Below are 26,142 nucleotides of genomic sequence, written 5' to 3'. Positions count from 1 at the left end.
TAACTCATGACAAAGTCATCGAGCGGCTTGATAATATCTTTGACAATGGACCACCTTTTGATAGCAAAGAATTCAAGAAGAGGCAACATTTTCAGAACTTCCCCTCTCTTATTCGCTTTCCTGCAACATTTTTGTTAATATTTTTCATACTAGAGAGATAGAGCCTAATTTAGAGTGTAACTTTATTGAGTAGGATAACGAAAGCCAGGTGGAAATTTTGAGAAATTGGGAGGATGCAAATGAGATTAAGATGCAAAGAAAATCTGCAGACAAACTTTGAAATTTAAATGGGCTTCCCAGTCTGAAAATAGAGTCTGTGACAAGTGGAGTGTTGTGTATGGTGGGAAAAAAGTTGCTAAGTACTAGTTCAATTGAATTACTTGGAGAAAGTGTGAAAGGAGCTATGTCATTGATAATGAATTTTTGATTGTTGAAGAGCCAACACTGAGAAGAATGTATTATGTTTATATCTATTTTAACCTGTCACATATTTGGGTAGGAAACTACTTTCTTACTTTGGTATTCCCGCAGGCTTGTCATGTGAATAAAATGAGGGATGCTGTTGGGTCGAAAAGAGAGAACCGTTGTTTTGGACTAATTGTGTTAGATGTACTTGATGCTATGATTTTGTCCATTAGATGTGGCTTTGAATGTTGTGAAAATTAGGATATTATCAATTCTTGTAGATTGATTAGCTTTTAACACAGCTGGTGCATAACTAAAATAACTGATATCCTTCTAGCAAAGGAGGGCAGATTCTGCTGGGTGTTGAAGGTACAACAGTGCTGTACCTTCATCTCTCATAACGGTAAGCTTATTAATGCTCATATAACCTGAGTGACCAGTATTTACCATGAAGTAAAAGCTCATGAGGATTATGACTTGTGGAACTCAGTTGGTTCCTGGATTAGTGAGATTGCAAAGGGATTTAGAAAGATTGATGAGTGGGTTGACAGCACAGGAGGGAGTATGCTTTGTTTTATTGTAACTCCATTAATTATTGTATTGACCTGTGCAATTATTTTTGTTCTTTTGCTTAAAATTGAAGCAATCTTTTAGAACATGGAATCAAATAGTGGGTGTAAGAAGAAGAGCCTTTAATGATATCAAGATGTTGGAAAATCGAGGCGCAGAAGACAAAAAGTAATGGAGACTGTATAAAGAATGTAATGGTGGGATATTGGTGATGACTGTAATCATCAGAGGGGGATTTGATAAAGCTAATTTCTGTTTGCCTATTAACATGAACCTTTTGCAATTGAAACTATAATGCTGCGATGTATAGAACTATGTTTTTCTGGCAAGTCCAAATTAGGAGTCAGCTAGGCTCCAATTTCATTGTGTTTCCTGGGGCAACCATAATACTCATTGTGGGGCCGATTCACAGAACTAATCTGAGATAAAATCCTAAACCTACTACTTTTGGTATTCACAGAAGGCATTTAGTAGTAGTAAAGTTAGGACTCCTAACTTTACTACTACTAAATGCCTTTAGTGAATACCGAAAGTCGTAAAGTTAGGATTTTGTCTCAGTTTAGTAGTAGTAAAGTTAGGAGTCCTAACTTTACTACTACTAAATGCCTTCTGTGAATACCAAAAGTAGTAAGTTTAGGATTTTATCTCAGATTAGTTCTGTGAATAGGCCCCAGAGTGTTTATATTTCTCATTTACATCATATGCAGCAAAATCTGCACTGTTGCTTGGTGTTGACATGCTGTTCTTGAGACACACTGGAGGAAGTATTTAGTTACTTTTCAAGGCTCTTCTTGCTTGCTCACTGTAGGCTATTCATTTATGAGACTTTTCAGTGTTAATGTAACCTGATTTTTCTGATGACATTAGGTCAGAAAGGAACTTATTCATTTAGGGGTAAAGTATTAGCATGGTGATAATATATGATGGTTTAGCTGTATTATGATTCGATGTTGTGTTGTTACATTTGCTCGCCCAAAGTTTACCATTTGATTTCCATTGCTTCCCATTGTAGAATTTGTTTAAAAAAAAGCCTTCAGTTTGGGGGTAGGACAGACTCTTTTCTGTACCTGTAGTGATGCTACTGAATTTTCTATTGATTTACTGCAAACTCTGGACTCAGGGCCTGATTACGAGTTTGGTGGTGCAGCGCCGGGTCTGCACTGCAACTGCACCGCCAAACCAGTGGTCAGGCCCCTGCCAGATTATGAGTATTTCTCGTCTCTGGTGGGCTTTTTTTTTCATTTCCATGGTGGTGCCCTGAAAATGGGCAATGCAATGAGAACACGAAAAACAGTTCCTGGATGGCATGGACTGGAAAGTCCATGTCATGGAGGAACTGAGGTACATGCACACAGGGAGAGCACATGTTGTGCCCCCCTGCATTCACCCCATGGCACGGAGGCAATTGTTTCCTCTCTGCCATGGTTTTCATGTCAGAGGAACTGCCATGAAAACTGTGGCAGAGAAAAACCTTGTAATTTGCGAGGCAGAACAGCGACAGGACCCCAGCGGTCCTGCCAAGGATAATGCGGCCTCCTGACCGCCGCAACACCACCAGGTAGCTGCGGTGGGGAAATGGTGGTCCAACCTCCCGAATTGTAATAGAACGGTCAGAAGACCGCCAGACTCCAACTTAGTCTCTTTTACAGATATCGTCTGCTGTAAACCTTTGCTAAGACCAACAACAAAAAGAAAAATACTTTAATCATAAAATACTAACAAAAATAAGAAATATTGGAGAAATAAACAGCCGGCACTAAAGAATCCCCCCCCCCCCACCTTGCACAGACAAAACAATATGCAATTTAAATCATAATTATAAGACAAACATGCTGGAAATCTTAATAGAAGCCTAGATAGAATTACAGTTGCCAATTATCCATATGGAACCCAGGAATTTTTGGTCTCTAATAGGATATAATTCAGGGCAGAATGAGACTACAATATATTGTGTGACAAATTTACGGAAACAATGAAATTACACTGACACTGGAAGACTATCAACAACAACTGTAACAACTTAGAACAACATCAGAAGAAACAACAAACTTAGTAAAATAAAGTAGTGCTACAGGATCTCCTGCCCCAAATGGAATTCCAATTGCTGATATAAAATTGGATCCCGATTTCTGGAGCCACATATTAACAATTCCATTTTCACTATTAAATATTGGTCAGGTGTCTTACTCTTGGAAATCTCGATAATTCAACCAAAGAAAAGACCAAATGATTACCCTTGCAATTACCGGTCAAGAGCTCTCCTTTAAATGTTTTTCTCAAACATATACTAGGACATCTAGAAGATTGGGCTACTAAAAATAACCCCATGCTTTAATCAATCTTGATTTAATACATTTTGTTCCACAAAAGATAACATAGCCTTAATAATCCTGGTGAACAAAACCATGAAGACATGACAATCTCTTCATGTGCTTTATAGATGTTTCCACTGCATTTGAGGGAGTTAACAGAAATAAACTCTGGCAAAACTACTACAGCAGGTAATAGATCAAACACCTCAGCACTACATTATTTAACTGCATTCAGGAAGATGGGAACAGGTTAAGTTGTCAGAAGGAAATAAAGTAGCACATACAATTTCAGCTGGCAATGGTCTAAAACAAGGCTGTATATTAGCCAATTACTACTCTCCTTATAAACTGAAGATCTCAGAGAAACATAGAACTAAAGCAACCCTAATGCTCCAAAGCTATGGAGAATCTGGAACTTCTATTTAATATACAGTGATTGAAATGGGCAGGTATTGTCAGTTACTGAGTACCTGCACTTCTTTAATTGGAAAGGGAGAGTACCAGCACTTCTGCACAGGGATGCACTAAATTTAATTGGAGAGTACCTGCACTATTTAGTAGCAAAAAGGTACTCTTATTAAGGGAGTACCTGCACTGATATATTCCCATTTCAAGCACTGCCAACAAAGACAACCTGTTTACAAATAGATAACAACTACAACTATTTCAAGTTAAATTAAAACTAAGATATTGACAAAAGGTGCAACAACTTTAAATAGCTAATAGGTGGAACAGTAGATTACAAACATCAAGTTATACTTGACGTTAAGAATTAAATACAAAACTTCAGTTTGAACTGAAGAATGGCTCACCACCATTCTACAGGGATATTGTAGTGTGAGCAATTCGCTTACTCAACCTATATGAATGGCTCATCAAAGACAGTTCTTACCAGGACGGTCTTCTAAGACCTCAGAATGACATACAAAGTGGATAGACTTTGTTCATATGGCACATAGGAGCCCAGTGGCAAGACACATTTCCCACCTTTTGGTGCTCAATGACAACATATATATTTGGTATCCCTGAGGTTAAATACATAGACTCAAGTTTGTCCAGTGGTGGTCAAAATAAGTTCTAGAGTAATGAATTTCATTGATATATCAGAGTAAAACTTGTTGAAGGGAGTACCCATCCAGAAACAATTCAGTGCTCACTTAATGGTAACAGATGTGTCTATGTTGGGAGACTGTGCTCGCAAGAAGTCATCTATCAACTCAAAATGAGTGGTTTCTTGAGGTACAGTTGCACCAAATAATTACTAGAGCTGCGAGTGGCCCTTGCTGCTCCCAAGTAATTTCTCCAGTCATACAAGCTGAACTCCAGCCGTGTCCAAGAAAATCACACTACAATGATGCATTGTCCGAAAAAGCAAGTATGCAAGAAACCAAGACTGCTTTGAATGACACTTAGCTGATTTGAAAATAACAATATCAGAAAGCAGACGATACATCTGTCGGGAATGGTAAACACAAAAACTGAACAAGCGGGCATCTGATGGAAGAATGTCAATGGGGGCTCAATGAATCTCACATAAATTTTCAGGAACAGGGAAGTATCACAGCTGGTGAGCTCCGCACTGAGGAAACTTATTAGGCCAATCTTTGCATCTTGATCCCTAGAGACAAATTCCAGCAGAAATGCCTTTTTAGAAGAATTTCCTAGCAGTTTTCTTTATGCTTTTCCCTTCAAGCTTGAACAGCACACTCTAAAGATGATTCTCACTGGTCTTGATTGTTTCATCAATGATGATACTAGATTCATCCTCTCCTAATGGAGAAACCATGTAGGAGACCTCTATGAAGTTCATAGCCCTCTCCAGAATGTTGGCCAGATCTTACACTGTACCCTTCCATCATTGAATGTTATGAATTTCATTAGCAAGGGCATTTGAAGCTCCCCTACAAGACAGCGTGCATGTTTGGAAGAAGAATAAACATTCATTTGGTTTCCAGAGGAGAAGACCAATACAAGTGTGTACAGGAGGAGGTATCCTATGTTTTTCATCTTTTAGCTGTTTAAGCCTACAATGGGTGTAATAGGTTGGACACAGCCACGCCACAAACATGTTCTTCTCAAAGATCTTTTCTTCACTTTCTCAGTGATTAGGAAATGTTTAAGAGGTATCCAAATAGAAAATAATCCTCTGGATAGGAATCCTTTCAAAATGAATGGACTTGCCTTTTAAACCTATGCATATAATCAACATTCAATAGCTCTTGTGGAAGGGTACATTCTTGGAAGTCATTTAATTGTCTGGCTGCGTTGCCCTACACTGTGTTTAAGCAATACAGTGCATTCTTGTCCTTTCTGCCTGCGCTCGTGTGGTTTTGGCAGACTAAGGCCAATGTAGGCACCCTTGCACCATGATGCAAGGGTACCTCCGTTGCAGGCACAATTGTTTTTGTGCAGGAATGGGCCCCTTCCTGCACAAAAACAACCCTACAGTGCATTTTTCTCTTTCTATGTGTACTAGAGAATTCAGCACACATGGAAAGAGGAAAAAACGAGGAAAAATTAAGTTATTTTTTCATGTTATGCCTCATCTTGGGAGGCATACGGATTTGGTGCTGTCCCAGGTTTGCATGTGTTTGTGGGCGTTGCATGGGAAAATCCACCTGAACGCCCCTAGAGCACTTTCCATTTGCAAAGTATGGCAACGCAGAGATTAGCTCTGCATCACCTTCCTCATGATTTATGGGGTCACTCAAAGGGTGGCTTCGAAATCTTTATGAGAGCCCTGCGTCATGCGTGTACCACTTTATGTGGAGCAAAAGTGACGCAGGGCTATCATAAATAATCCCCCCTAGATTTTATTTTGTTAGATTTAATGTAGCCAATGTTGATCTTATAAGGAAGCTCCCTATCGCTGAGATGTGCAGTGTGTAAATTTAGAGATCAATTTACACCTTTGCAAATATTGCTACCCAGCTTCTTACTCCAGACCTAACTCCTTTTTAGTGAGAACTCTCTGAGCATATTTGATTTCTTCTTGAGCCTCGTTTCCATCCGCTCCTGCTTTACCCTTTACCCTTTCTGGTCTATTTTAGTGTTTTTAAAAATCAAAGAATAGTGAATTGTAATGCTGGTTCTCAATCATGTGTATGTCTTTATATACCACCCTCCAGCTCACTATGGGGCATATTATCAAGCACAGAGTTAAAATTATCGCCGCTTTAGCGGCAGAAAACTGCCGCTAATGAGGCGATAATGGCCTTGATAATATCATATGCCCTTGATAATTCCCATAGAAGCCCATGTTCTGGTGTGAACATGGGCTTCTATTGGAATTGTCTACGGCATATTATCAAGCCCATTATCGCCGCTTTAGCGGCAGTTTTCTGCCGCTAAAGCGGCGATAATTTTAACTCCGTGCTTGATAATATGCCCCTGTCAAACTAAAGGAATAGCTGTAAATGAGTAATTTGGAGCCTTACTCTGAGCTTGTAAATGAGATACCCTCCCCGTCACCGCTTTGCATTCTGGGAAAGTGAAGCACCTTGGACCTTTAAGCAGAAACGTCTACAGTTCCGGCATTTATGTGTCGTTCTTTTAAAGGAAATTAAACTGGATTTCTGCAGCTGAAGGTCACTTTAGTGTTAGCCTTGTATCTTAATTGGATTTTCTTTTCCGACAAAAGGAAGTGCTAACAGGAATTTCTGCTTGTAGGTGGTGATAACATGCATGCTCATGGTGCTTTATGCCACATTTATTCTGCTCTTACGTGAAGTACATAACATATGTTGCTCAGTGCACCCACCTCAGAAGATGAAAAGCTCGGATGGCTTTACTGGCATTAGAACGAACCTGTGGATCACAAAGATGACAGCAGACAGCAACGAGTGTTATCTCACGGCTTTATCTTGTCAGCTTCAATGATCGTCATGCTAACTCTGCCAAATACATTGTAAAGATGAGAGACTTCTACATTTAAATATGTACAGGTATCTGCCCAACAAGAGGCTCATACGTCTTGTATCTGGACAGTTATTCCAATGTTTATAAATTCAAAGACGATCCATGATGTAAAAAAAGTGGTTTGCCAAGAAAAGAGCTGTGCATGTGGTGGTGTCATATGTATGCAATGGCATGCCTGGTGCCTGTCCATTCAAGAGTGATTGATGTCTCTGCACTTTTGTTGAATGTCCCTGTTGTGTGCTGATAGGATGTGAACCAAAAATTGTGGGATAATTTCAACAAAAGACGTTTTTTTACAGAGAGGTTATATTTAGGGCTGTCTGAACTTATAATTAGGGGTGTGTGAAATTACGCCTGTGATACATTTACCATGCCTATACAGGTGGTGCAAAATGTGCCAGCATCACTGGTGATGTTTTGTACTTAAAATAAATAAACAAAACACGTCATTCCTTTGTTGTGGCTCGATGTTCAGAATTCTGAGCTGCCGTAGAAGTCCCAGTGAGCGCTCATTTGAAGCTTCAAGTCCATTCAGGGCTACGAGAAGCTGGATACATTCTGTTGAATGTCCCCCATGTCAGTCGGTGAGTGCAAATTGTAAGAATGGATAATGTTCTGGTATGTCCCAGGTGAGGGCCTCTGGGACCTGGTCTTGGGGCAGTGCTCCTGCTGGGCCTGTGGTGACAGTGGTGGACACCCTTTAAAAAATATGGTGAGGGTAATGGCGCCAAGCTCACCATACATACTGCCCTTCTCCCCCATGTCCCACGAGCAGGAATGGAAGGACTTTCTTCCTGCTCAGTGGAATGCAAATCCAACCAATCCTGGAGCTGCTCTCATCAGCCTGGTGGCAAAAAATAATTTGTAGGAGTATGTCATTTTATTTATATGTGTTTGCCTGCTGCCGTCACAGCAGGCGGCATGATGCTCCCCTGCTCTTGTGAAGGAGCTGCTGCTGTGTAGTAGAAGCCCCCAGACCTGGGCTCTCTTCTCCTGCCCACTCTGTCCGAAAGTGCCACAGGACAGTGTCCCTCAGGCAGCGGGAGGCTCCCCAGGATAGCTGGGTTATGAAGTTCTGACTGAGCCCCGGATCAGAGCTCTAGCTAACTTGGGAAGGAAGTCCTCTGGACCTGGGCTCCTTTCTCAAGCATGAAGTGTCTCAAAGTGCCCAAGCTGCTGTCGCGCAGGCCTGGTATGGTCTCCTCTGCTTGGCTGGGTTTAGAAGCTCAGAAAGGGCCCCAAATCAGAGCTCTGATTTTCCCGAGGGTGGAAGCCTCAAGCTCTGGGCTCCATTATCCGGTCTGCTGTGCCATTTAAAACCCAGGATGGGATCCCTAGGGCCTGGGAAGATTTCACCAGCCTGTCTGGGTTAAAAAGCTATGACCGGGCCAAAGGTCAGAGCACCTGCTGGTCCTGGGGTGGAAGTCACCAGCCCTGGGCTCTGTTCTCCAGCCCACCATGCCTCAACGTGCTAGGGACGGGGCCCCGCAGGCCCAGGGAGATCTTCCCAGCTTGGCCAGGTTAAGAAGCTCTGACTGGGCCCCACATCAGATGCTGTCTGGCCCTGGGGTTGAACCCCTGTCCAGTGGTTCATTCTCCAGCCTGCCATATCACTTAGGGCTGGGGATGGGGTCCTGCAGGCCCAGGTAAGTCTCCCCTGTGCGCCTGGGTTAAGAAGCTCTGACCGGCCCCAGGTCATGACTCAGGTTGGCCCTGGTGTGGAAGCCACAGGCCCTGGGCTCCATTTGCCATCTTCGTGTGTGTCTGTAAGTGGGCTACCCCAGGCCTGGGGAGGTCTCCCCAACTTGGCCAAGGTAGATAGCTCCAACCATGAACCGCGTCAAAGTTCCGGCTGCCACTGGGGTGGAAGCCCCCGGACCTGCTCTCCATTCTCCCACTGTCCGTTTCTTAAAGGACAGTGTCCCACAGAGCAGGGGAGGTCTTCCCAGCTTGACTGGCTGAAGAGCACTGACCAGGCCCATGGTCAGAGCTCCAGCTGGCCCTGGGGTGGAAGCCCTCAGCAATGGGTTACATTCCTCAGCCTGCTGTACTCAAAGTGCCCTTGACAGGGGTCCTTTGGTGTAGGAAAGTGGGTCATTAGTAGGTGGGGGCATTCACCCTTAGTTGGTAACAATTTCACACTCACTACTGGGTCCAGACAGGTCTTAGTAAATTAATCCTTGCTCAACTGTTGGTAGCTTGGCAAACGAGCTGCAAGGCTTAACTTTTGAGATATGCATGTGTAAAGCATAAAATACCACCAAAACAGTAAATAAGTCCAAGGCACAACCCAATAAAAATCCAACACCGATTTTTAAACATAGAGAATTTTTTTATCTGGAAATGGACATTCCAACGCGAGTGTTGCCATGCATAACCATTACAATGCAGCCATTACAACGAGGGTACCGTTACCACGCATAACCATTACCTTACAGGATTTTAGAAAGCATATGGCTTTACCACGTATGCCTTTACAACAAATTTCATTGTAAAGGCATGAATGGTAAAGGAATATGCGTTTTAAATGTAAGTAATCAGTAAGTATTAAGCGTTTATATATATATGTTGATACTAAAATACTTACCTATAAATTAAATTTAAAACATATATGCCTTTAAATATATATCTAATATATATATCTATATCTATATATATATTCACTGAAAAAACCATAGGTTTCACACATGTTATAGTTAGCTGGACATTTCACTCGTACAAAACCATTGAAATTCCCCCGTTATAGTTAGTTCAACTAACTATAACTCGCGCGCCCGCAATCCACTGCTGATGACGTCACATATTACATCACTCATGACATGGTCAGTGACATCACTCATGACATCACTGATGACATCTCAAATTACATCACTGATGACATCATCCATTGAGTATCTGTTTTTGAACAATTTTAATATGTTTAAAATATATAGGGAAAGGCCTGTTGAAGAATGAGTGGGTGTACAAGTGTGTAAATGTATGATTTTCTTTTGTGCGTAACTGACTCTATAAGTGAATCATTAAATGTATCTTACTGCAGACTAGTGACTAAACTGTGTAAATGTTTGTATGTGTCTGTATGTTGGTGTATAAGTGGTGGCATGGTTTTGTGAATACCTATATAAGTGTCTATATGAGTTATTGATTGCTTGTCTCAGTATCTGTATGGGTTCCTGAGTGTTTGTGTGGGTAGGGTGTGTGTGACTCTATGCATAGCTGTGTGAGTGGGTGATTCTATGGGTGCATGGTTTTAAGAGTGCATTTGTGATGGACTGTATGGTATGAGTGAGTGTATGTATGGGTGTGTTAGGGATTGAATGTATATCTCAGTGGTACATTTGTGACTAACTACATATGTGTAAGGCAGTATATATGCGTGTAAGAGTATATAAGTGGGTAGATGTGAGAGTGTGTGATTGTGAGAGTGACTGTATGGAAGAGTGTGTGCTTGTATCAATGATTCTATAAGAGCGTAAGAATGTGATACTATTTTTATGAGTAAGTGAACTTGAGTGTGTATAACCGCATAGGTGAGTAAATGGGAGTGTGATTTTTTGCATGACTGAGTAGGTGTGAGAGTACCTCTATGGATGATTGGTAGTGTGTGAGTGTCTATATAGGTGTATAAATGCATATGATAGTTTTGTATGGAGTGACTGTAAGTATGAGTGACTGTACAGGTGAATGAGTGGAGGTGTATGTAGACCTAAGAGTTAATAAGTGGGTATGTAGTTATTGGTATTGCAGTATGTATGGTTTTGAGAATGGAACTCTTAAATTTTGAGTCGGTGTATCAAAGGTTATATTAGGGTGTGAGAAGATGTGGTAACGTATCACATGGATGACGTCATCAGTGATGTCATGAGTGATGTCACTGACCATGTCATGAGTGATGTAATATGTGACGTCATCAGCAGTGGATTGCGGGCGCGCGAGTTATAGTTAGCTGAACTAACTATAACGGGGGAATTTCAATGGTTTTGTACGAGTGAAATGTCCAGCTAACTATAACATGTGTGAAACCTATGGTTTTTTCAGTGAATTTGCAAGGTTTTTTAAATGCTAATTCCTAACTATAACATGTGTGAAACCTATGGTTTTTTCAGTGAATTTGCAAGGTTTTTTAAATCCTGATTCCTAACTATAACGTGTGTGAAACCTATGTTTTTTTTAGTGAATTTGCAAGGTTTTTTAAATGCTAATTCCTAACTATAACGTGTGTGAAACCTATGGTTTTTTAAGTGAATTTGCAAGGTTTTTTAAATGATAATTTATGAATGTATTATTATATTTTTTATTTATTTATTTTACAATATGCTACCTATGTATATAATTATAGATTTACTGTATCCTGCAATATGGAATGGCTCAGCTTTGTTTTTTTGATTTTAGATATAGTTGAACAGCATAGTTAATATCTTCTATAAACCTCTAAACTTTTTACGTACGCGTACGGTGCGCGCACGTGGCTTGCATGCGTACGTGGTCCGTGTGCGCATGTGTACGTGATTTACGTGCGCATGCGTACTTTGTGCGTGATACGTACGCGCGTGCTCCATACGCGCATGCACGTGTGTTCTTTTTGCGCATGCGCGCGTGCTCAGTACGCGCGTGCGTCGTACGCGCATGTGTGCTTGTACCGTGCGCGCACTGTAAGCGTACAGTGCGCGCACGGTAAGTCATGTGATCAAGAATCAACACTTTTCATTGGTTTATAGTAGTTTCAGTTCCAGAAACTTCCAATACCACTCCCCTCAATATTACTTCTGATTCCCTGGGAGAAGGAGCTGAGCAGCTTTTCTAGTACTTCAGTACTTCAGAATGGCAGAGCAGCAGTCATCTTCTGGGAGTGAGCAGGAGACCCTTGTGAGACAGAGACAGAGGAAACAGAAAGACTCTTTCATATGGCAATATTTTACATTTCCACAGGGGCAGAAGAAAGTGAATGCTCCCAAAGTCACCTGCACTCTTTGTGATCGTGTCTTATCAAGAGGAGATCCTAAAAAGAAATACTCTTTTAGTATCTTCACTATGATTAGGCACGTTAGGGATGTACATCCTGTGGCTTATGCTCGAGCTGCTAGAGAAAACCCTCCAGCAGCTCAGCCGAGCATATCCGCAGCAGCTCAGCCGAGTACATCATCGGCAGCTCAGCCGAGCACTTCATCTGCGGTGGCAGCTTCACCTTCTTCTGCTCCTCTGGATATACACCCTCTGTTTAAGAGGGTGCATATACGGTGCAATACGTGTAATGCTCTTCTTGCTCTGGGGGAGACCAGCATTCCCCTAATAGAGATCAAGATACAGCAGCACACATGCGGCACCCTATAATTTTTGGCACTCTTTCCTTCCTCTGTCCCTCAATTAACACAACGGCTCTTTTTAGAGCCACCTAACATCTAAACACTTTTTTTTTTAATCCTTTTTTTCAATTTGTTTCCCCCGCCGTGCGCGCACCGTGCGCACGGTACGCGCACCCCTCGATTTTTTTAATAAAATTAAATGTTTTTTTCACCCTTCATGGTCCTTCAGGGACCTCCTGTCAAAAGGTAGGGGGTCAGGAACTCTGTACCCTGCCCCCTTTTCACGTTCTCCACCTCTTTTTCAAATGGAAACACACATTTCTTTTTTTTGCATATTTTAACCCTTTCAAATGATTTTTACCTCCAACATGACTTCTGCCTGCTAGCATAGCATTAGATCATGTAACACTTGTGTGTGCAGAGACGTCAGAAGTTCAGCACATAATGCTTCTAATCCAAAGAGCAAGAGTGCTTGACTTTTCAAACCTAACAGCATATCCAAAGTAAAGTTCTGTGGGAACACATTTTTCTGAACCAATACAAAACATGCTTTAAAAAATGTAAACATACAGCCTAGTTTTTATTGTAAAATGGTCTGAAACAGCCAATGAGTTATTTTTATTTAAAAAAAGTATATAAGCCTCCATTTTACAACTACCTTTCTTTTCATTTTGTCATTCTACTGAAAGACACCTTCAGAGTGCATCCAGGTCTCCTCCTCACTCCCTGAAATACACTGCTGTTCTACCATTTTCAATTAAAATTGATTGCTGCTCAGCTCCTTGTCCCAGGTAATCAGAAGAAATAGTGAGGGGAGTGGGTATGGTGTATGAAGATTCTGGAAGAGAAACTACTATGAACCAATGCTTCTGAGTGCATCCAGATGTCCTCCTCACTCCCTGAAGTAGAGTGCTCTTCTGCCATTTACAACTAAAATTGATACCTGTTCTGCTCCTTGTCCCATGAAATAAGAAGAAATAGTGAGGGGATTGGCAAGGCATTTATAGAGTAGACGGTGTACATTTCACAGATGAAGGGAAAAGAGTCTTCCTCTTGATCTTTAGACTCTGCATCGATACTTACTTATAGGTACCAAAAAACACTCAATTAACACAATGGCTCTTTTTAGAGCCAACCAACATCCAAACACTTAAACTTTTTTTCTAATTCTTCACCTGCGCAGGCGTACAAACTGCAGCCATGTGCCGGCGCAGGCTCCCTTGCACCATGGTACAAGGATGCCTGCGTGGTGGGGAGATTGTTCTTGTGCATGAAGGGACACCTTCCTGCACAAAAACAATCACAAGAGGCTTTTTCCGCTTTCAATGCATGCTGTAGAATGGAGGACGCACTAAAAGAAGAAAAAATGAGGAGAAATAAAAACATTTCTCCTCGTTGTGCCTCGCAACACCACCTCTAGGGTGGCGTAGCATTCACACGCATCTCCAGAGTTACGATTTCTCGTAAACCTGGAGATGTGTCTAGTTCTTTGTGTGTTGCGTGGGAACACCCACAACAACACCCATGGAACGCCCCTTCAACGCACAGTGCTGCGTGTGAAGTGGCTGTATTTATGTGGAGAGGAAAAGTCACGCAGGGTGGCTTTTCCTCTCCTTGTAAATATGAAGGAGCTCCCTGTGCCAACAGTACGTTATGAAAAGTGACGTAGTGGTGGCGCAGAGGCCTTGTTAATCTGCCCCAGAGATGTTAAGGAAATTAAGGGTAAGACAGACAAAGGGAGAGGGACAGAAACAGAGACAGAGAGCAAGGAACTGAGAAGGAGTAAGGCAGTTAGAATGACTGAGACACATGTAGACAGGGAGAGACACATGGTTGAAAAAGTAGTGATGGAAGCAGTAAACCTCGGGGAGTAGTATAGAAGGAGTGAGGGAGTTACGAAAGAGCAGTAAAGGAAGAAGACAGAGAGAAGGGGAATGATAAAAGCAGAGTGAGGAGAAGTGAAGAAAAGGGAGCATGAAAGTGAAGGGGTGAGAAATACAGATATTTCAAACTTACCTGACCAACAAAATAACTTAATTATAAATAAATGTTTTTTTTTTAATTGCTAGAAAAAAGGATTACATTTCCTACATTTTCTTTCTCGATCTGAAAAAAAAGAAAAAGTAGTAATATTTAACAATACATTTTAGAATACAGTACACATATTTTCATATTTAACAAAGTAATTTTTTGCCCTTTTTTTGCGGTTTTCAGAATATATTGAATTTCACTGCAAATTGTGGAATCAATTGCATTCATCACTTAACAGCGGGCAAAAAAATTAACCATCTGAAAGATTGTTTAAAAAAAGCCCTGAATCTCTCCTCAGTAAAACATACCTTGATATAAATGTAACATAAATATTAAAAATATCATCTAAGAACAATAACTATTTCCAATAAATAATGTCTGTAAATCTTGTTGCTTAAGCTCATACACCAAAATAATATCTGTCAAAGAAGTCCACAATAGAAATTTTTACCTTTCCATGAGGCCAAATGGTAATTTTTTAATTCTTTTTTGGTGAAATATCCAATGTTAATCCTATAAAATCGAAATAATGGTTTCTTCAGATGCTGCAATTTGTATCTAAAATTTTGGTTTTAGAAAAATTAAGTAGGAATTGGGTAATTCTGCAGGCAAACGTTGCTTGAAAATCAATTGAGAATCATTACACATTGTCCAGCCTTTTTCACATTTTAGATAAACTGTGTAATGACCAGAAGTTATAGAAAGTCCATCATGGAAAATTATTGCAACTGCAACAAACGTTTTTCCTGATATTGATAATTGATTTCCTGTAAACTTCTTTATTAATGTGTCCAATTTTGTTCCATCAGCTCTACAACGTTGCATCATTAAAATTACATACTGTCCATATTTCTTTAAAAATAACGTTGATAACATTTCTGATTTACAAAGAGAACATTCCATGTTGTGATTTGCATCTTTAACTAATTTACTAAAAGTCACTGATTTACTCTCTGGTAATGTTAAATATATGAACCTTTCAGAATCAACATTAGAGCTGCATGTGTTCAAACAGTTTTCATAACTATGTTCCCATTTATAAGAGAGACCAAACATATTTTCTATTTCTACCCCTTCATCTTCCAGTACCATAAGCATATACATTAAGAATTCCTGTGCATCTTGCTGGACATTTTGTGTAAACTGTGTACATCCTGAACATACATCTAAAAGATTTCTAACATCAGAAGCACTTTCTATTTTAGTTTTATCATTACTCAGCTTCTCATAAAGAAAACTCAGCAGAGAACAGAATCTTTTTTCATGATTTAGTATTATCTGCTCTTGCAAACTTTCAAGATAAAATACTACATTCAGCACTACATTAGTGTAGCAGTTGACACCAGAGCTATTTTCAAAATGACAACCAACAACCTCTTCAACATTGTCCTTTTTCTTTTTGCTTGGAATCACATCACTCTCCTTTTGTTTACTCTTCTGTACATCCTCATTACAGATATTCTCAATTCTCCTTTTCCGACAAACAACACGTTTTTCAAACACAGGATACTGACCTAAATGAGGAGCATAGCTTCTTCTTAATCTATTATATTCCTTTACACAGTTTGCATCAGCACTAACTTTTGACTCATTAAAGTCTATCATGAATAAACCAGAACTTTTTTTCACGCGTGACAAAGCAACATATGCCATACCTTCTTTAAACACAGTAGATCCAATGTTTACAAAAGCACTATCTACAGTTAATCCTTGAGATTTGTGAATAGTTACAGCATATGCTAGAGAAAACTGAAACTGCTTCCTACGTACATATAAGTCTTTCACAAGCAAGAAACGAACTGAACAACGACTAATGTCTTTAACCTCTTCAATCTGATCAAATTTTATTTTTAAAAATTCAATTCCATCTTTTTTCTGGTAATTAACAAAACCCACAACTTTACCCATAGCTCCATTCACTAAACCTTTTTCTACATCCAAATTACGTCTTAAAATTACTCGACAGTTCATACATACATAAAGATTCTTTTCTAAACCAGCTGTTTTCGATATGTTTTTCTCTAGAGAATCCAATTTAGTTGTCAATTTGCTTGTCAATATAATAGTTATTCCTTCATGTTGTATTTTATCCACAGCTTCCAGTTTTACAATCTCTTCATTTTCCAATTTCAAAACTTCTTGATTGAATATAGAGCATTCATGTAGGGTTGGCATTAAGCAGATTACAGTATTTTTTCCAGCAATTTTCTTGTATATTTTCTCTGGAACTATTTGTTCTGTTGGAAACAAATTACATAGCAATCGACTCTGTAAAGCTTTTCTGCCATGTTCTGTGAGTAGTCCAATTCTGATATCTTTGAGAATACTTGCATAATCATCATCATTTGCTTGCCGCATATTGGTAATGAGTTCTTTGTACTCAAAGTATGTCCAAATATTCACATTACCTATACTTCCTAACGACTTTTTCGTGTCTTCATATGTAAGAGTATGAAATACTGGTTGTCCTTTAACTGGAGTGAGCTGCAGTAGATCCCCAAAAACTATAACATGTTTTCCTCCAAATAGCACGTCATAGTTTGTCTTTAGAATTTGCTGCATTCTTAAATGCACAAAGGCAAGCATTAAGTTTGATACCATGCTTACCTCATCAATAATGAGAACTTTCATTTTTTTCAATACTCTTGAAACTTCAAAACATGCTTCTCCTGTTAGCTTGTGGTATTGTATTTTGTTCCCATGCTCTACTGGTAACATTAGCAAACGATGGAGGGTAATTCCTTTTATGTTATATGCTGCTAACCCAGTTGGAGCAGTAACAACACAAGACAAAGTTGAATCAGTTTTTTTCTGTAGGTAGCTTCTAATTACTTTAATCAAGAAACTTTTTCCAGTTCCAGCTTGTCCACTCACATACATTCTGATTGGTTCAAATGATGTGCATGAGCTCTCTTTATTTTCATGTAGTAATCCATGATCAATTTGTTTTGTGACTTCCTCATAAATTTGTTGTTGTTCATCATTCAGTTGCTGTTCCAAATTTGGTAAGTGTATTAAATCTTCCTGAACTTGATTCATAGCTGTTTCCACTTCAGTCATGGCTATTGCAGCTTCATTTTCTACGATTGGTTGTCCTAGGGGATCTTGACTGAGCGTCCCAGAACTTTGACTGTCTTGAGAACTGTCTCTAGCTACTTCAACTGCAATTGTTGCATAAGTTGTGAAAGTACTGCATTCTATGGTATCTTTGCATGCAAAGGAATCTTCATAGCTTTGAAAATGTCCAAGTAATTCATCCTCTGAGCGCCATGGTTTAAACAACTGTAAAAGTGCTAAGTGGTAAAATTCCTTCTTGTCAGTAGTGTCGCAACTCATCTTTCTGTGATTAATCAAACTTCCTTTTGTTTGTTTTACCAAACATCCTTCCTCACCAATGACTTTATATTTTCCATTGTTGATGTCTTCTGTGGCATTCCGTTTATAAATGAAGTTCTGCAGCACTTCATAGAGACACATGTTCTCAAGATGATGACTTCTCTTTGGGTAATATGTGTCCAACATGTTTGTTCTTAAAATGTCTGTACTTTCAGGTTCGTACTCTGCTAAATATTCAATTTCTCGAATAGATTTCAGTACCTGATTTCGCATTCCTGCAAGGCCTAAACTTATCCAAATTATTCTTCTGGATTTGGAGTACAGACTTGCAGATGAAAACCTATCTGAGCATTCGTATGACCCAATTTCTCGATGCGATAACATCTTTAAACTGAAACTGTATAGCTTTTTACTGACAGTCTTCTCGTGAGAAATCTCTTCCCACATTTCTTTCAATTCCGTTTTCTCAGATTTAGTGATGTAAGATGTGACATACCGAGCAACAGCAATAGAATTGTCGGCTACATACTGAATATCCATGTTAGCATTCCACATGGATGAAATGACTGGGTTGTAGTCATTTATATATTTTGACTCTTCTTTTCTTCTTAGGTTGTAGGTATTCTTAGGCGATTTTCTTGTAATAGTATGTCGCACAGCTGACATAAAACTGTTTACTCTTCCTTTTGAAAGAACAGGTCGTGGAAATCCAAATCGACATTTTGTGTAGAATTTATCTTTACTCTTGTACTTTCGTCGACAGTATTTTCCACACCGATGACTTTGGAAACGTAAAACTTGCTCTTTTAAATTTTTTTCTTCTGTGCTTTTAGGTATAGCACATGTTGCATATCCTTCAATGAAAGATAAAACTGCATCATCAGAATCTGTTCCAAATTTTGGGGCATCCTTGATCCACAACAGCATATGAATATGAGGAGCACCTCTTGCTTGGTACTCTTTTCTCTAAAAGAAATCAACAACTTCTCCAAGAGGTGGATTTTTTTATTGCAGATGAAGGACATCATAGCCTCAAATCTATGATTGAAATATCTGCAAACATTACCTGGATCCAATGAGCACAATTCTCCTGCTGTCTTGTATTGGATGTTTTCAATATTTGAATTTGCCTCTCGAAGAAAATCCTGTAAATCATCCCAAGCGTACTCTGCACAGTTTAGGGTAAGGAACCATGTAGGAGTTCCTAAATTCCGTAACATACATTTCAATTCTCCATGGCGTCGGTACCAATATTCATTAGTCCCACGCTGACAAGCCATTAGATTAATCAATTGAGATTCCAAATGATCATCTCGCTGTTGCACTTTGTTCAGAAAATCCTTTGCAGACACATTATGTAGATGTACTCCAGTTTTCAAAATGTGATTTACTGCATAAGATAGTGCTGATAAGTCACTTTCAAATAAAAGATGGAACAAATAAGGAATACTTTGACGAAATCTTGGATCTTCTGCATATAATCTTGTAGTCCGATACTCAGAAGCAGGAATCTGTACTGGACGTTCATCATATCGTCCACCTTTTCCTGTAGGAAACAGCTGGGGAAAACAAGGAGCTTCCAAGCTCTCCTCCCATACACTCACAGGAGTTCCTTTTGCTTTTTTCATCTGAAAGAGATCAATAGTGTTTCCCATAACTTCTTTAGAATGAAGAGGATGTATGCTGAAATGTTCATAAATTTCTTCTTCTTTTGACTTATCCACTTTTTCAATTTGCCCAGTTGGTATTCCTGTGTCTGCTAGTAAATCTTCTTCATCTTCATCCATATAAATTGATTCATACCATTTATTATTTCTTTTCAAATATAAATTTGCTCTTTGTACTTTTCGTACATCCACCAGCTCCTGCCAAATTTTCTTATTCTTTGTAGGTACACCATTAACCAGAATAACTAATGGTTCAGTTTCCAAACTATCTGGATCAATTGTTTCAATATTTTTTTTCAAATCTAATGGCAAATAGACAACTCTTCCTTTTAAACCTCTTTGTAAATCTGTAGGACGTGATTTGCCTGTTTTGGGCTCCATACGAACAATAGTCTGAAACGGATGGACACATTGAATGAGTATAGACTCATACGTATTTAAATCACTAAGTTCTGCAGGAATATCAACCAATCCTAAATTATTATGTACAGCTCTAGCAGGCATTTTATTTTCTTCTAACTTGTTATAACAGTATTTACAAATACGCTGATCTTCACCCAAATCAAAACAATTTTCCAGAAATAACTATGTAGCAAAATCCACCCACTTAGAATAATTTTCTTTTTCACTTTTTTTATAGAGATCAACATTCCTTGTTTGATTTTTATAATGGCTTCTCCGGCAACAAATACAAGTAATATTTGGTCTTTCATTAGAGATGATAGTAAATTTTGTCATTCGATCTTCAAATGTTTTACTAACAGTGGGTTCTACATTCTCTTCCACATTTTCTTCAATAACTGTGTCATTTCCTGCACTTTCTTGCTCTGGACCAAAGTAACAAAACTCAATATCCTCACAAACCTTCTTCACATCTGTTACAGATCCACGGAACAGAGCACTATTCAACTCATGTAACTTTAGCGCTGGACTTTTAGCAAAATACAATCTTCTCACTAACTTTCTCATTTCAGTATGATGAACTGCCAGCATCCTAAAATGGTGAAAAGCACTTTGACAAACTTTCCTAGAAAGACAAGCCAGAGAATGTCCTTGCAAACCAGTATTCTCTCTCACTCTGCATGGATCTAGTCTTTGAAGCACCTTAATCTTCTGTTTAACACTTTTTTTACTATATTCTCTTAGAAAGTCACGAAATGTATCAATAGATTCCTGTTGTACAGTACAAATACTACTACAATTCCAAGTGTACACTGGGGCTTTAGGACGTCTCCCCATAACCTCATCATCTAACACTTCTTCCTCATTTCTTGGAACCATTTTCTCCTTTTACATTAAACAACGATCCTTAACTTCATATGCTCGACCACTGGTGTCAACTGCATGCAGCAAACTATTACTTTGAAGATAACTCTCTTCATTAAAAAATGGTTCAGTACTTGAACTATGCTTTCATTCTCCTAAGAACACTTAACAAAAGATTTTTTTTCACTTCTCTTTTTCTTTTTCTTTTTGACTTCATTACATTCACTAATTTATCTAATGTACGGATCCTGTTCAAAATTAAAATGAATAATTTCCTTTTTAACTCCAAAGCCTTTGCAACAATTGTTTCAATATGTTTCTTTTTCTTATAAAATTTGGCTTTCTTCCTATATTTTTTCACATCCTTTAGCAAATTGAACATCACTCTTCTCTGAAACATTTTTCTACGAATGTTTTTAAAATCTATTTTTCTTTTTAAGTCATTCTTTCTTACTTCTGTTTGTACATTAGCATTTAGTATATTCTGTCGATTGTCTTGTTGTTGTCTACTTGAAACACTATTTCCAGTCGATATATTTTTTACATTTTTTCTTTGCTTGAGGATATTTTTAAAAAAATCCTTAGTCTGCTTACCAGATGGCTTTTTCTTTTTTCCAACATGAGGTTCTTCAATTAATTTTTGTTGTCCAGTTGTCTTCAAATATAGATGTTGTTGCTGTTCTTTTCTCTTTCTTGATTTTATAGGCATCTTTAATTTATTTCAGTCTTGTTCAGCAATACCTGAAAGAAACTAAAAAAAAAAAACCTTTATGTAATTTATATATATTACTATATTTTTTACGAGCTTTTCAAAACATATCATATGAGCTATCCCTTTCCTATGACTGCAAGTCTTACACAATAAAAGCTACACAAATGAAATCTCTGAGAACAATTCCTGTGTGCACACAGACTCATGGTGTGATTCTAGGCAGAAAACAATATTTGATTGGCAATTTCAAAGCACATTTACTACTGTGGTTGAGCAAGTGATAATTACTGTAACAGCCTGACACATTTTCCTTATAGTTTAGAGAGGCAGAAAAGAGCACATGTCCTAACAGCTACGTGAGAGCATGAGCATGTGGAACCTGAGTGAGTGATTAGACTAGAGCAAAAGAAATGAGCCTTGGTGATGTTGAATGTCGTAGCGTTACACACTACTATCTGAAATACCACGCAGTGCTGTATACTTAGCATGGGAGTGCAGGAGAAGCAGCTGCCTGTGTGCTAAGAGTGTGTTTCTGGAGACTGTGTATTGTCAGGTGCAAGAGAGATCTGCATGGACGCTTGCACATCTGCATGAAGACTGGATAGATGTATGTAAGATCACCTGTGCTAAGGGTTAATTGCAGTTTTCAACATGTAGGAACTACCTCACCCATTGCAGGAGTGGAAGGAAAATCTACCCTGTTATTTTCAAATGTGTTAGCATTTGCCTCTCTTTTGTGAGATATTGATTTGTGCTGAATGCTCGCCATCACAGTTCAAGAAAACAAGCTGCCCCTTTCCTACGAGTGCAAGTCTTACAGAACCTGACAAACACGAATTAAATCTCTGACAACAAATTCATGTGTGCACACAGACTGATGGTGTGATTCTAGGCAGAAAACGATTTTTGATTGGCAATTTCAAAGCACATTTACCGCTGTGGTTTTGCAAGTGTTAAATACTGCAACAGCCTGACACATTTTCCTTATAGTTTAGAGAGGCAGAAAAGAGCACATGTCCTAACAGCTACTTGAGAGCATGAGCATGTGGAACCTGGGTGAGTGATTAGGCTAGAGCAAAGGAAATGAGCCTTGGTGATGTTGAATGCGGTAGCGTTACACACTACTATCTAAAATACCACACAGTGCTGAATACTTAGCATGGGAGTGCAGGAGAAGCTACTGCCTGTGTGCTAAGAATTTGTTTCTGGAGACTGTGAATTGTCAGGTACAAGAGAGATCTGCATGGACGCTTGCAGAACTGCATGAAGACTGCACAGATGTATGTAAGAGTACATGTGGGGTAAGGGTTAATTGCAGTTTTGAACATGTAGGATCTACCTCACCCATGGCAGGAGTGGAAGGAAAATCTACCATGTTGATTTCAAATGTGTTAGCATTTGCCTCTCTTTTGTGAGATATTGATTTGTGCTGAATGCTAGCCATCACAGTTCAAGAAAACAAGCTGCCCCTTTCCTGCGAATGAAAGTCTTACAGAACCAGACCAACACAAATTAAATCTCTGACAACAATTCCTGTGTGCACACAGACTCATGGTGTGATTCTAGGCAGAAAACGATTTTTCATTGGCAATTTCAAAGCACATTTACTGCTGTGGTTTTGCAAGTGATAATTACTGTAAGAGCCTGACACATTTTCCTTATAGTCTAGAGAGGCAGAAAAGAGCACATGTCCTAACAGCTACTTGAGAGCATGAGCATGTGGAACCTGGGTGAGTGATTAGACTAGAGCAAAGGAAATGAGCCTTGGTGTTGTTGAATGTGGTAGCATTACACACTACTATCTGAAATACCACACAGTGCTGTATACTTAGCATGGGAGTGCAGGAGAAGCAGCTGGCTGTGTGCTAAAAGTATGTTTCTGGAGACTGTGTATTGTCAGGTGCAAGAGAGATCAGCATGGACGCTTGCAGAACTGCATGAAGACTGCAGAGATGTATGTAAGAGTACATGTGGGGTAAGGGTTAATTTGAGTTTTGAACATGTAGGAACTACCTCACCCATTGCAGGAGTGTAAGGAAAATCTACCCTGTTGTTTTCAAATGTGTTAGCATTTGCCTCTCTTTTGTGAGATATTGATTTGTGCTGAATGCTAGCCATCACAGTTCAAGAAAACAAGCTGCCCCTTTCCGACGAATGCAAGTCTTACAGAACCTGACCAACACAAATTAAATCTCTGACAACAAATTCCTGTGTGCACACAGACTGATGGTGTGATTCTAGGCAGAAAACGATTTTTGATTGGCAATTTCAAAGCACATTTACCACTGTGGTTTTGCAAGTGATAATTACTGTAACAGCCTGACATTTTTTCCTTATAGTTTAGAGAGGCAGAAAAGAGCACATGTCCTAACAACTACTTGAGAATATGAGTATGTGGAATCTGGGTGAGTGATTAGACTAGAGCAAAGGAAATGAGCCTTGGTGATGTTGAATGTGGTAACATTACACACTACTATCTAAAATACCACACAGTGCTGAATACTTAGCATGGGAGTGCAGGAGAAGCTACTGCCTGTGTGATAAGAGCGTGCTTCTGGAGACTGTGTATTGTCAGGTGCAAGAGAGAGCTGCATGGACGCTTGCACAACTGCATGAAGACTGCAGAGATGTATGTAAGAGTACATGTGTGATAAGTTTTAATTGCAGTTTGTAAAACATAGGAACTACCTCACCCATTGCAGGAGTGGAAGGAAAATCTACCCTGTTGTTTGCAAATGTGTTAACATTTCCCTCTCATTTGTGAAATATTGATTTGTGCTGAATGCTAGCCATCACACTTCAACAAAACAAGCTGCCCCTTTCCTACGAATGCAAGTCTTACAGAACCAGACCATCATGAATTAAATCTCTGACAACAATTCCTTTGTGCACACAGACTCATGGTGTGATTCTAGGCAGAAAACAATATTCCTGGGTGATACCAGTACACCTTTACTTATGGTGAAGACATACTCCATAATTTCTGACAAGTTCAAGGCAGTTAAATATCTTCCAAAACATAAAATGTAAAACACAACTTTAAAACAAGGATCTCATTTACATTTTTTATATCAAAATGCACCACATACATCCCCTCTCAAATTCATAACTCACCTTTAAAAGTAGTTAGTTGAGAAGGAAATGTGGCACTTACACAGCAGATTATCAGAGCCAGAATCTCTGAACTGTACACCTCTCAGCAGAACCAGTAAATGGCAATGTTTCCCTCTCTTTTTTCACATATATACATGTTAACTTCAAATCACAGTGCTTCCCACATTTTTTCAAATGGAAACACACATTTCTATTGGTTGCAAATTTCCAACCCTTTCCAAAGGATCCCTACCCCCAACATGACTTCTGCCTCCTACCATAGCAACAGGTCATGGAACACTGGTGTGAGCAGAGAGGTTGGAAGTTCAGCACACAATATTTCTAATCCAAAGAGCAAGAGTGCTTGACTTTTCAAACCTAACAGCAAATGCAAAGTAATGTTCTGTGGGAACACATTTTTCTGAACCAATACAAAACATGCTTTTAAAAATGTAAACATACAGCCCAGTTTTTAGTGTAGAATGGTCTGAAACAGCCAATCAGCTCTTTTTATTAACAAAAGTATGTTAGCCTCCATTTTACAACTATCGTTCTTTTCATATTGCCATTCTACTGAAAGACACCTTCTGAGTGCATCCAGATCTCCTTGAAAGATGTTCACAGTGTGGATTGTAGGTCATAGCTTTGTCTTCTGGAGTGAAAAGTATGCAGAAAAAAGAGGTATTTTCAAAGACCTTGCTTTGCCAAATGTAGACATTAAATGGATTGGTCAGAGAGGGTTAAAGTGGCACCAATTAATGCCTTTGGTGAAATCCTTTCTACATCTCCCACAGCCTGACCTTATAATTGTGCACTGTGGTGGAAATGAGCTAGGCACTTTAACTGGGGTAAGTCTGGAAATGCTTGTTAAGGACACCTTTGTGCAATTAATGTCACTTTTTCCACAAACTACCTTTGTATAGTCTAATATATGCCAAAGGCAAAAGTGGAACTGGTCCAACCAATATTGTCCGCAGATTGACAAAGCAAGAAAGCACGTCAATAAGTCTGTTTCTGCTTTCCTCAGAGACTATGGTATGGGTTCTATATACCACAACAACTTGCGTTACAACATGCAAGGCATTTATAGAGGAGACGGTGTTCATTTCACAGATGAAGGCAACAGAGTCTTCCTCTTGAACTTTAGACTCTGCATCGGTACTTACTTGTAGGTACCAAAAAACACTCAATGAACACAATGGCTCTTTTTAGAGCCAACCAACATCTAAACACTTAAACTTGATTTTTTAATCTATTTTTTTAATGTTTTTTTTGCAACCGTGCACGCACCGTACGCGCACCGTGCGCGCACCCCGCGATATTTTTTTAATTTTTTTTTTTTCGAGACCTAAGAGGTCTTTCATGGTCCCCCTGAGAAGGCCTAGGGGGTCAGGGACTCTCTACCCTGCCCCCTTTTCACGTTCTCCACTTGTGTTTTTAGCTCTCTTCTACCTCTAAAACTCAAAATGGCGGCTGGGGGTGCGCGCACCGTGCGCGCACCGTGCGCGCACCCCGCGATTTTTTAAAAA

Source organism: Triturus cristatus, chromosome 8, assembly GCF_964204655.1.
Source record: "Triturus cristatus chromosome 8, aTriCri1.1, whole genome shotgun sequence".
Lineage (NCBI taxonomy): Eukaryota > Metazoa > Chordata > Amphibia > Caudata > Salamandridae > Triturus > Triturus cristatus.
The sequence above is the reverse complement of the archived record's forward strand: the minus strand, read 5'-3'. Positions refer to the sequence as shown.